The following is a 13,376-nucleotide window of genomic DNA, read 5'->3' on the forward strand; positions in this document are numbered from 1 at the left end:
GGTGCCTGAGTGCATGAAATCAGTCCCAGTAAAATTTGGTGGGGTTTTTTTCTGCTCTTCAATGCAACAAACAAACCAGGGCCACTGCTGACTGTTGTGATGAAGGCTACAGCTACTGATTCAACATATAGAGAGAAAAAATTACTTAAACAGAGGATGTAGACACCAAATCTACATGCTTTCTTTATATTTTCTTGGCTCCATGTGCAACATTGAGATGCAGATGTATGCCTTCTCAGCCCTTCATTTGCTGTGGTACCACACAGAGGATGCACACTGCTTATTTACTGCCCCAGGGATAGAGAGCTCTTTCAGATCCCATTAATGTGATGTTGTAAGATCTCGGACAGGAACGTCACAATGGGGGTCTGAGCTGCCTTAGTCACTACTTTGGCAGTGTGGCCACTGCCCTGGATTTAGTTGCCCAATCTTCAGGGGATTTCAAGATTCCACCAATGGCTTTTCCGCAGTGTTAATGAGTCAGTTTAAATACTTGTCACAACGCAAAGTAATTGGATCTTAGCAAAAACCACAGTGATAGATAACATTGGGGCAAATTACCCACATCTGCTTAGCTTTTGCACTCAATACCTATCAAGAATTTCTTTACTGGTTAAAAAAACCCCCACAAACAAGCCAACAAACAACCTTGGCATGACAAAGGACATGATTTAGTATAAACACTAGTGAGCACAATGCTGGAGAAGCCCTTATTTCCCAGGAAATGAATTTCTAAACATGTGGGAAGCAGAAGCTGCTTCAGTAGCTGATGATCCATCCTATCATCAGCCAACATCACTATATGGAATGTCAGTACTATTTGGCTGACATGGCTTTTCCAGTAGAACAGCAAATATTTGACAAAGGTGGGGATTCACTCTGCATTTCCAATTTCTTTATTTCTTTATGACATTTCAATGGCAAGCATTATAGTCAAAATGAATGTTTTAAAAGAAAATCTTAATTGCAGCAAATACTGCTGCTGAACATAATGACCAACTTGCCCTTATGTTTTAATGTAAAAACTGATTTGATGCCAATTTCTATAAATGATTTGACTTAATTCCTAACTTGGCAGACCTACCATAACTTTCATATGCAATCTTTTTTTTTATCCTCCTTTGATTTTTTATATTTCTTTTAATAATCAGGCACATTTCCAAATGATAAAAAAATTAGCAATTTTCTAGAATTTGGTAGGGAAAAAGGAAATACTTTATAATCAGTGTTGTAGTTACCAACAACCCCTAGATATTTTTTTCTCTGGTAAGTTCTAATAGCTGATTTTACATAAGACAATTGATAAAGCTTTCTCCCTTACTATACACCATTAACTTCCCTATGAAGTACATTTTTGTCTCATACGCCATTTTATAACATTGCATATTAGAATGACCTGGCACAGATCTCATATGAGGGTTAGTTAGTCAGGTTGAAGTCAACCAAGTAAACGATCTTGCAGATCTTTACATACTCCAGAGACTGGTCACTCAGAAGAAGAGATAAGCAGTTTCTCATTAATTATTGTATTGAATTATGAATTTAAACACAAATTATATGTAGAGACTCTAATTGTGTCTCTACAATGAAATAGATATGATTTAATGAAAAACAACTGGAGTGCTCATACGTGTATTCAGACATGTTATCTGAACATCTGGATCAAATTTCAAGAGAAAGTCCTTATTTTTTCAAGAGAAAATTTTGACCAACTCTGGGTTAATCCATCATCTTGGCAATATCAAATTCCCCTTACTCTTCAAGAGGCAACTCTGTTCAGAAAGGCTAGAGCAACAGAAGCGCCATTCCTGGAATCATTGAAGATCAGGTTGGATGGGGCCCTGAGCAACCTGGTCTAGTTGATGATGTCCCTGCTTGCTGCAGGGAAGGTGGCCTCGAGGACCTGTAAAGGTCCTTTCAGACCCAAACTATTCTACGATAATATTCTGCTAATCAGTTTACTTATCTCTTCTCTGCAGTGCCTCTTGGTGTTTAACACGTAGTAATACGTCTATGGTGACAAGGGCAGGGGTTGCAGAAGAAAGTGGCTGTCTATCACACTTTGCTCAGGACTCAGCCAACCTCTGAAGGAAATCTTTGTCACCTTCCTCTTTTTGGTGAAGCTAACCTTGGAAATGTGAGCACAGAGCATGTCGTGCAGCTCTTCCGCAGGATGCTGGCTATTGTTTTAGGGATGTGAACAGCCCTGGCATTCCCAGTGGGCATCACCTCAGCTGTAACTGCCCTATTATTACAAAGGTCACAGCCTTGCTTCTGAAAATCCTGCACCCTTTCTCCCTGGTAGAGGAGATTCCAGCCCTGCAGGGAGACAAAGGACCATGGCACTGCCAGCAGCAGCATCCCCAGCAATTCCCTCTCAGGTGCCCGTCAGGTGTCCTGTCCATGGGGAGCCAAAAACACAGTGCCACAGAGGCACTGCAGCTACTTTTCCTGTGATAAGTAACTGTTCCTCATTTATTGTCACCTGGTGTGAGTTCCAGCTTCCATTCACAAGTCCCAGCCAGCACTTGATTGTTATATTTTACGTTAGAGTTATGAAGGTGCTTTCTAAGACGCCATTAAGCAGTGATATAAAGTGCCTCACCTTTTGGGTCTCTTCATTATATGTTAGAATTTTCATATTCCTAGCTTTCCTTTTTGGTTTTGTTTGTGGGGTTTTTTTGTTTCTTTGGTTTGATTTTGTTTTTGTTTGGTTTTTGATTGTTTGTTTTAAATAAGATTCTGCCTTAGTTACTTAATCAGTGAAAGATGAAACAAATTAATTAACAGAATACATGATTAATTTCACCTTCTGTACAGCCTGAGGGCTCCAAGGTTTTTCCTTTTAGTATCAAAAAGCCTTCATAGTAAATCACTGTATGATTAGTAAAGACATTAAAGTTTTGGTCTATGCTATTCCAAGCCTGATTTAATGGTGTGATACTTATTTTTTTTCTTGAGTATGAAATAAAGTAGTTTGCTTTAAGGTGATGCAGGATAAGGCCTATGCACCACTTAGGTCTGGCCCAACTTTGCATGCAGTTTGCACTTCAATTTTTCTAAAGTATTTTTAAACATTTTTGAGAAAGGCAGTATTGTTTTTCCCCCCTTGTAGGGAGTACATGTTTGTGAATGTAATGCAGGTAACTGTCTCTTAAATTTAGCTCCTGTTGTTTCTTCACAGATGATTAGCAACTTGGGTTGAGCAGATCACGACTATAACTACTACTATAAGCATCCAAATGATGAGTCTGAGGAGCTAATCAGCAGGGGCTGAGCCTTGTTAGCTGTCCTTGCATCAGCAGCTCAGTATGAGCTCATTTGTTGGGGTCTATAAGCACAGCCCTGAAGAAAGGACTAGGGTAGAGAATAGGGCTACTTTAGGGCTTTTCTGGTTGTACCTACAACATCTGACCAGAGGATTGCAGGATGCTGAGAGGTGGGAGCTGCCTTTGGGTGATTCTTTCAGTTCTGTAGGGGAATGGTTGGTGGAGAAAGCCCTGAAAACATGTATGTTATGGTAATGTATGTCAAAATATCTAACCAGATTTTTTCCTAGCTTTTTTGCTTTATCCTCTAGTTAAATCCATGCTGAAATAAGTGCCATTGTAGGCCAAATTTATACCCAAATTTTATTCTTCTGAGGTCTAGTCATTTTTGCATGAATGGCTTCACTGCTTCAAATACTGAATCTGAAAATTATGGGTATGTTATTTCTGTTTCTTGAACAAATTGCTTAATAATAGAAGAGTCAATAAAGCACCACTTAGCATCAGGAAGACTATCAGTAAAGCTGTTGGACTCCAAAGAACAGATTTACCTTTCAGATTTGTAGATTTTCAAAGCTGTTTTACTGGTTAATAGGCTGTATTTCTGATCTGGAGATGGAGGTTTTTAAATGAACACTGAGTAAAAGCCCAGAAGCTTCACAGTAACTGACGTACTAAGCTGCATTACAGATTCATTGGCTTAAAGACAAATAGTCTTTTTTTTTTTCTCAATGTCTCAGTGTCAGTAGTTGCATCTCATTATTAAATACATCAGATGAGAGAATGCCATCCAAAGAGGAATCTCCATTAAGGAAGGAGTAATGAGGTACATTCATTGTCTTTCTTTCAAATGGGTAACAAAGGCTAAGCAAGCAATGAAAAGCTCTCCAAATGTTTACACAGATTATGGGGAAAGAAAAGGTTGAAATTAAGCTTCTGGAACATTAGCAAAGTTAATTAGGACTTAGTTAATAATGCTATATATTCATGGTCCAGGCAGTAGTAACTTGGTGTAGATGATGCCGCTTCTCAGCTGAACTCTACCATCTTGTGGGTTCCTAGGAAATTGCAGTTTCATTATCAAAATCGTCTTTAGTAAACTTGACAGTCTAAAATTGCAGAAAGCATTGTGGGTTTTTTATGACTAAGGGACAGTTAAGGTGTTATTAATAAGTGCTAGAGATCCAGTACAGTTATTTCTGGGAACTGTAGGGTTTCTACTTGTTGAGGGTCTTTCTTATGTTTCCTGATTTTGTTTCAGTTTGGTTTTCTTTTTCCTGTTTGGAAGTTATGTGAATCTGATGGGAGACTTTTGTTCCTTTGCTGGGAGTCTGACTTGGAGTGGGATAATGCTGAACTCTAACACTGGAGTTGTAGAGGATATTCTCAAAAACCTTAAAAAATGTGGCAGCTGCTGACTTCAACAAGGTTTCACCAACAGCCAGGCTGTGAGCTATTAAAAAAATCCCTTAATTTAAAATAAAAAATGCCACAGCCACAATATACAGTTAACAGCACTGCTGAATATTCAAGCTGTTAAGGAAAAAGATGTGCTGTTGCAGACAGGTGTTGAAAAACAAAACTACTACATTCAGACCAGTATATTCCTAGGCTATAAAACATGGGTGGAGAAAAACATTTTAGTGTTGCTTTTTTTCAAAGCACAGAAAGTCTGTTAAGTGCTAAATATCAAAAGAGCAATTCAGCTCTCACTGCTGTGACTAGGAATGCAATGGATGCTTGAATTACACCCAAAAGGGGTGATGCTGCAGTCCCTGTCCTGGAGGGCGTAATCCTCAGGAAGAGGTTATGACCACCCCAGTCCAAATTCTTTAGTGTCAGAGTGAGTCAAACTTGAATATTACGAGGACTAAATATGGCATATCAGTAGCAGGGCTGCATGATGTATGATCTAGTTTGCTTTTTTGTGGACCTGCTCTGCTTATGGTGCCATGTGAGCCACAGCAAGCTGCCTTGCAGCCTTGGCAGGAGGGAAGAGCACAGCCAGGCCAGGACGAAACTGCTGACTTGTAACCAGTGAGAAGGGGGTTTGCATGTTTGAAAATAATAATAATGCTGCCCATGTCTGCAGGTAGGATTTCCCACATAACATCAACTTTCAGGATGTTTTCCTGCACTGAGGTGACGGCTCTGGCCCATGGCAGTGTTTATAAAAAAGTCCTAGGCAGAGCTGGGTATGATGATACAAATCGAAGAGAGCCAACTCTTCCTCTTTTCCAGGAGCAGTAGCAATTGTGTACCTTTACACGTACAGATTTTAAAATGTGTCTTTCAACTGATGACATGTGGACCTTGGGAGAGCAAGAGTGACTCCTGAAAGGCCCTATGAAGGCCAGTTGTGGAAGAACAACCGTCTTGTCAGGAAGGTTAAACTATCTCTTGGCTACTGGCTGGCTTATGTTACTTCTAACTTGCCTGTCACCCTACTGCTGGCCACTTGTACTCAAACATCTGGTTTTCATGCAGAATAATAATGAAATTGTTTGGTTCAATACCTATTGATTTAAATTGACATTTTTCTGCCTAATAACTGCTAAAATGCATCCTGAAAAAAGTTAGAATTTCCTGTAACATCAAAAGAGAAGGCAATGAAGCAAAGGTGTTTTCCACTGCATCTGCTCCTAACTGAAATGGTGGTGTTACAAACTCGAATGCAGTTAGTAAAATGAACTAACAGAAAAAGCTCAGTAAAAGAACCAGAGAGGATTAGGTGTAATCATTCACCAAACAGATGGTGCCCCCTCTTCAGGAAATCTCAGATTAGGGAGAGGAATAAGGCAAATCCATTTTCAGATAAAAAGATAGGAAAACATTATAGGAAGTCAAGAAACTGGTAAGAAAAGGTGGGAAATTCTTATAATTTGCAGCTGTTTATTTAAGAGAATACAATTAATAAAACCTTTGCCATCAGGTTTTGTAGTGGGAAATGCACAATTTTATGGTCATACCTAGAATTTCTGTTTACTGTGCAAGTCTAGGGCCTCAAGGAGCACTTTGGAGGGGAAAGCAGATTCTAAAATGTGCCTGTGATTAAACTAGTCTGAAGCGTGGTCTCTTGAGATGCTTTGAGGATTTTCGTAGTTATCAAACAATTTAATCATTGTAGCATGTCCAATGAAGTCCTGCTAGAACAGAAACATCACCTCCGAGGGGCTTTATAGGCCACTAAAATAAGCTGTCTTGGACTGGCATCGAGACAGGGAACATAGGCTGTAACAATGACAACAAATAAAGAATTATCAAACGTTGTTTTATGTGGGTTATGATAGGACTGGTCCCATGGAAAAAGCTCCTGAAAAAACTCACACTAGACCACTGATGAGGAAAACATTTGTTTTCTTCAAACACACAAAAAAGAAAGATAGGTACCACAAGGAAATATGAGTCAGGGATTGTAGCTCTCATCTTGGCAGCTGTAAAATTATACAGCTTTACAAAACACACAAACCCCTAGTGAACCACAAAATTGGAAATCTATCCCCTCCTGCCTGAAATCTTTCCCTCCACAAAACCGACAAATAAAAATGAAGTTAATTCTTCCAAATAAAAGGAGCATATATGATTGACCTTAAATGTGAATACCTACCAATGTAATTTAAATCCCCAGTATCAACTGCTAGTTTAAATGCCTATATCATATATTGAGATAGTAAAACCAGGCTTATTGACTTTCTACTTAACCCTAAGACTGTAAGGCAGGGTGGCTTGAAGAAATGACTGCTAAATGTTGACATAAGTATGTGCTTTAAATTTTCATTGAGGTATAATTCTTCCAGGAAAACAAATATTTTTGTTAACTGCTTTCAATGGTCTGAAAGATCTCCTCCATTCTTGGCAGCTGCTGGGCACTCAGTGGATCATTTGTCTCTTTTCCTGTCATCTGATGGCTGGATACCATAATGTCAGCAAAGCAGCTATTCTGGATTCTCTGCATTAAAAAAAAAAGTATAATAGTTCTTGGCTCCTACAACCTGGAATGCTTATTGTAAACAAATCCTTGAATATATAAGTGAAAAATAAGTAAGTCAAATATTAATGTTACATATTTACACAGGCTGGAGAGCACGAACTGGTTAGTCTGTTGTTCGTCATACGATCACAGGAGGCTCCTCTGCTGCCCAAGCACTGAGTTAGCAATTCATGCCAAGTTGGTTTGTAACATTTAAAAAGAGGATTTATCTAAGACACAAGCAAACAAAAATCTAACAAAAACTAAATTTGATATTAGGTTTGTAAGTAGTTTTATTAAGTTTCTTTACAGTATCTAACTGTCCCATATGAATTCCGATAAAATATCCCCCCTCAGAGAGCAGTCTGTGTTTGATATGTTAACACCAGTAGACCTAAAAAAAAAAAAAGAGGAGTAAATGAAGTATCTTCATTTTGTTAGTGTGTTTTCAGTGGCTTTGCTGGGAAACACCTAGTCTTGGTGAAATACTATTCCAGATTTTTACCAATGGTCTAGAAGGAGACAAAATTAATTCTGATAAAAACATCTGCTGACAGCAAACTGTGGGGTGTAGCAAAAGGATAAGTCAGTTATTCAGAGCAATTTGGAAAGCTTTTTGACAGAGATACAGCACATGCCATAGGAAAAAAATGAATATGAGTGGTCACGTCCCCAGAGAAGCTGCATTATTTGGTATCTTTACCCTACTGGGGAGCTGAACTCAGCCCAAAATGCATTTTAATACAGCATAAAGTTGTGTGTATAGGGACAAGGAGCATCGCTCACACTGAAACAGTAGCTGCTGGCATATCCCAGGGCCACGCTAAGATTTTAAGAAGATATAAGTCTAATTTCTTGACTACAAAATTCCCCAGTGCAGTGCTGAGGAGAAGTAAATTGATTTGATTACTGCATGTCAGAGTACAGGAATATCTTTCTGGAGCTGTGTGGTGACATTTCCTTTATCTATCATCCTAATGAAACTAGGAACTATTTACTGGGAAGACCTAGGCAGTCTTCTGAACAGCTTCCAGCTCCACCACATGCCCTTGCAGGAATGACATTAGGCAGGTGAGAAGATCAAGTCCTTCCTAAAAGGACTCTGATGTCTCCTACTACGAATTAAGCTGGGATCTGTAGATGATCATAGAATCATTTAGGTTGGAAAAGACCTTTGAGATCATAGAGTCCAGCCGTAAACCATAATGATGTAAGTATGGGCAGGATTCCAGCTGCCTGCAAGGAATAATGAAAGTGCCCAGTGCCAAGTCCTGCATTATCCAGAAGCACAGTGCATCAAGTGGGGCTTTTGTGGTCTTGCCTTCAGCTCATCAAGTACAAAACACAGAAACCTACCCACCAGATCTGCTGCATTCATAACCACTTCCTATTCTGGCTGCAGAACAAAATTGTCTGTCTGTTGTAATACCTGATTATAAGCCTGAGATTTCTTAGCTCTGGGTGAGATAATAGATACATACTCAATTTTCATTTAGCTTACACAGGAAGAAAATGTGCTCAAAACCTTCCTCCCTGTCCCCTGTTTTTCATCAGCCCTCCACTTGCTTCTCTACTTTCTGTGACTTCCAGTACAGCATTTCAGCAGCATCATTGGCCACTTTAGGCAAAACAGCCTTGGAAACACACTAAATGTGACAGCCAGATGTGTTGATCTGTTGACACTGGACACTATGAGATCGCTATTAAGACTTTGGAGTGGAGTGTGAGCTGGAGACACTGTTGGGATTAGATTGCTTTTTCTGTATCTGGAGGTGAAAGCCTGATGAAGTGTTGGGCTGTGTTATCAACAGAGCTGTAGGCAAGAGGAAAAGTGCAAAATGACCTTTTCTTCACTTTATTTCCACTCTTACAAGTTATGAGTGGTGGAACACAGCCGTAACTGTATCTAAATGTATTTGTGTTAATCAAAAATGGGTCAAAACTGTACCCATGCTTCTGCTGATGTACCACCAGAGTAATTGCACTGACATGAGCAGAGCTACTCCAGACTTAGGCTAATGCAATGTGAAGTAGAAGCTGTCTTAGGATGTCTCTCTGCCATGGGTTACCTAGAGACTCTAAGAATTGCAAAGAGGAAACAGATCTACATGTAAAGTTTCCAGTGGGCTCTGGGGAAGAATTTGGAGGGTTTCTCTGAGTTTTAAGACCTCTCTTCCTTTTTATTTTATTGCCCTTATGTTAAGCAAAAAAAGCCAAAACCCAACAAACTTTCTTAAAAGCACCCAGAATTTTAGGTTTTTCGCAGCAACTCAGGTAGCACTTCCACTGGAGATGGTCCCAGTTTCTACAAGCTTTAGCTCTTTAGTAGCTTTACTATGCCAACAAAATTATAGACTTGGTTTCGCTTCAGTCTGAGTACAGGGACAAACTCTGCTGGGGCTGATGAATGATCTATCTCCTGCTTCCTACCCCTGCATGTTCCTCCTACCTTCCCTTCCTCGAGGCAAGGTGGGGAGTCTTCGATGTGCCTTGCAGTGTGTTCCTAGGAGCTTCTCAACAAGGTCAGGACCCAGGAGAGCTGGTGGCCATGATCCTGTGGCTGGGCAACAAGCTTTTCTTATTGTCTTCTATCCTTCTTTCCTGGCCTGTCTCTTTACTGAGGACATTGTAGAAATAATGCACTGTTTGTGACAGTCACACCCAAAGCTTCATCTAAATAAACTGTTAATCTTTCAGGAAGCAAAATTAGTGGCAGTGACAGAGGAGAGAATGGATCCTGAGGGATTTATCTCACTGTTCCATTAACTCATTGAAAACATGTCCTGCCAACAGTACCACAGGCAGTTTTGTGTCAGTTTATATCTGCCATAGCTGCTTCAATTGCAATAGATTTTTTTGTCCTTAGCCCTGAATTTTTTTTTTCAAAAATAAAAAAGAACAAAGTAAAACTGTTGTTCTTGAAACATCTCCTAACTTTACCTATGTTTGAAATAGAAGCTCACATTAAAAATATAATACAGCTGCAACAAGAATGTTATATATAAAAAAAAAGCCTGAAATAATTTTTGTATCTGAAAAATTTCTGTACAGTTTTATATAATTTTCTGTAAATGTTTTGATTAAAAAACCTTTTTGAATCCTATGAAATGGAATTTTGACATACTAGAACACTTTAGCAATTTCAGGGTTGCTTTTTTTCTTCTGTGGCTGTCTTGTATCTAGAACTACATCTAGGCTAGTTTTACATCTGGATACAGAAGACTTAAGCAAATTCTATTTCTGAAACAACTTGCCAATATTTACAGTCATGATATTAAATCAAATATATTATCCCCCAAATTAAATTACACAGCCTGTAAACTGACAAATAGATGTTGTTTGATTCATTGTCACATGCTAGTTGCAAAATTTTGCAATGTATATTGTTTTATGTTAATACAATGCGAGGAGGCATGTATCATAGCTCATATATTTATTTGATACTGACAGGCATTCATAGAATCATAGAAAGCTTAAGGTTGGGAGGGACCTTAAAGATCATCAGGTTCCAACTTCCCTGCTATGAGCAGTGACACCTGCTGCACAAGCCTCATCCAACCTGGCCTTGAACACTCCCAGGGAGGGGGCTTCCACAGCCTCCCTGGGAAACTTAATGCAGTGCCTTACTACCCTTGTGGTGAAGAAATTCTTCCTGATGTCTAACCTAAATCTGACCCTCTTTCAGTTTAAAACCATTACCCCTTGTCCTATCACTACCCTCTCTGGTGAAAAGCCCCTCCCCAGCTTTCCTGCAGCCCCTTCAGGTACTGGAAGGCGGCTCTAAGGTCTCCCCAGAGCCTTCTCCAGGCTGAACAGCCCCAACTCCCTCATTCTGTCTTCATAGCAGAGGTGCTGCAGCCCTCTGATCATCTTCATGGCCCTTCTCTGGACCCTCTCCAGCAGCTCCTTGCCTTTCCTGTGCTGAGAGCTCCAGAGCAGAGTAGAGGGGCAGAATCACCCCACTGCTTTAAAATCTGTTCTCCCATTTTCTAATTGCTGTATTTTCCAGAACTATATGCAATTTGCTTTCCACAGATGTACAGTACTTAAAAGGCTAATGCTGAGATCTTGTATCTTTGAATTTGCATGCTTTTGCAGCAGCATTTTTGCTTTTGACCTTTGAGAGAAGAGCCCAGAGAAAAGTATAGACTGTGGGCCCAGAAAAGCCTGAACAGTGTTGGAACAAGATTGTATCTGTTCCACATACAATGTACTCAGTTAATGATTCATTCTAATCTATTAGTTAGTGATTGGACCAAAGCCCTTCCAGATGGGTCAGAATGCCCACCATGTTTCTCAGTGCTGTGTTTTTTGACTTGGAGCTCAAATCTAGCTGGCAGATGTGAAAAATCCCATGTAATGAGAAAAACCTCCAGTAATTAAGCCACGGTGAATGCTTGAAGAGTTATTCTAACTAAGGCAGATATTAAGGTACATCAGGAACCCTCCTTCTCCATCCCGTGTGTTCTTTTTTAAATTGTGAATACAGTATTACTGCTGTTTTCTGCTGACTCTAAACACCTCATCTAAACCAGGAAAACGTTTGCAGTACAAATAAAGAAACCACTTAGATATGCAAGGCTGCCTATTGAGAAGACCCAGGGAATTGCTGGCTGCAGGCAAGGGTCGATGCACGCCTGTAGGTGGAGTTAAATATCAAAGAACTGGTGCAGACCTTCACAGTGTCACAAAGCCCAGGCAGGCAGACAGGAACCACCATCCCTTCTGAGTTGTTTCATACTGGTTTATTGAACAAGAGGCCAGGAGATGTTTCTGCTAGGAATAGTTTGTAGTTTGCCATCTCCTACTGAACCAACTAGTGCAGCAAGAAAAAGCTGAGTATCTCTTTCTGTTAGGTGATAACATCAGTCAGGGACAGGAACCTCCAGTTCTTCCTTACTGACCACTTCCAGTCAAGATTCCTGCTAATGTTTATTTGATCTCCCTTTTTTTCATCATATCCAGGAGAACAGAGAGGGGACTTATCCTCAGAGCTCTTCCAACTCTACATTATGCCTTCTCCCCCTTTCTTTTCACCTAACTTCTCTTCTTAATTTCCATGTTAGAAAATCCACTGACAGGTTCATTAACTACCTCACAAGGATAAATAAACTGGGTATTTGCTGATCTGTTACCTGGTCACACTGGATTTACCTTGTCAGCTTAATTGCTGCCTTCAGTTTGATTGACTGCTGTGTTTACACCCCTGCTTACATTTAAAAGTTAGCAAATTCAAAATTAGACTTTTGCTGGGCCCTGGCTGCCCTCACACTTGGCAGTAACTGCAGGTAGAGTGGATTAGGCTTTCCAGGTAATTTAAAGGTGCTGTAAGGAAACCAGGGGCTTCTGGTCAGGCAGAGAGATCACCCAGCCCAAGAATATGGTTTGTCACAGAATCACAAGAATGGTTTGGGTTGGAAGGGACCTTAAAGGTCATCTAGATCCAACCCCCCTGAATGGGCAGGGACACCTGCCACCAGACCAGGTGGCTCCAAGCCCTGTCCAACCTGGCCTTGAACACCCCCAGGGATGGGGCAGCCACAACTTTCCCTGGGCAACCTGTGCCAGTGTCTCACCACCCTCATAGTGAAGAATTTCTTCTTGATATCTTGTCTAAATCTACTCTCTTGCAGTTTTAAACTGTTCCCCCTTGTCCTATGGCTCCCTGTCCTTGTAAAACGCTCCTCCCCAGCTTTTTCTGTAGCCCCTTCAGGTACTGGAAGGTGCTCTAAGGTCTCCCTGGAGCCTTCTCTTCTCCAGGCTGAACATCCCCAACTCTCCCAGCCTGTCTTATACAGGAGAGGAGCTCCAGCCCTCCGAGCAATTCTGAGCCCCTCCTCCGGACTCCAAAAAGCTCCGTCCTTTCTGGGAGCTCCAGAACTGGGCACGGTACTCCCAGTGGGGCCTCACGAGAGAGGAGCAGTGGGGCAGAACCCCCTCCCTCGCCCTGCAGGCCGCGCTGCTTGTGATGCTGCCCAGGACACGGTCGGTTTCTGGACTGCGAGCGCACCTGGAGCTTATCGTCAACAGAGACCCCCGCGCCCCTCTTCTCAGGGCTCTTCTCACCCTCAGCCTGCATTTGTGCTTGTGCCTGCCCTCAGCTTTCCCTGGGCTGCCCCCCCCCCAAGCTGCCTAGG

The 13,376-nt window shown here is 40.9% G+C and overlaps 1 protein-coding gene across 1 annotated transcript in view; it reads left to right on the forward strand.

Moving 5' to 3' along the window:
- Positions 1-13,376, forward strand: part of FAT4 (FAT atypical cadherin 4) — a 268,723-nt gene that overhangs the window by 109,926 nt on the left and 145,421 nt on the right. The gene's annotated exons all lie outside the window — the stretch shown is intronic.

This window comes from Chaetura pelagica, unplaced genomic scaffold (assembly GCF_000747805.2).
Source record: "Chaetura pelagica isolate M959 unplaced genomic scaffold, ChaPel_1.0 scaffold221, whole genome shotgun sequence".
NCBI lineage: Eukaryota > Metazoa > Chordata > Aves > Apodiformes > Apodidae > Chaetura > Chaetura pelagica.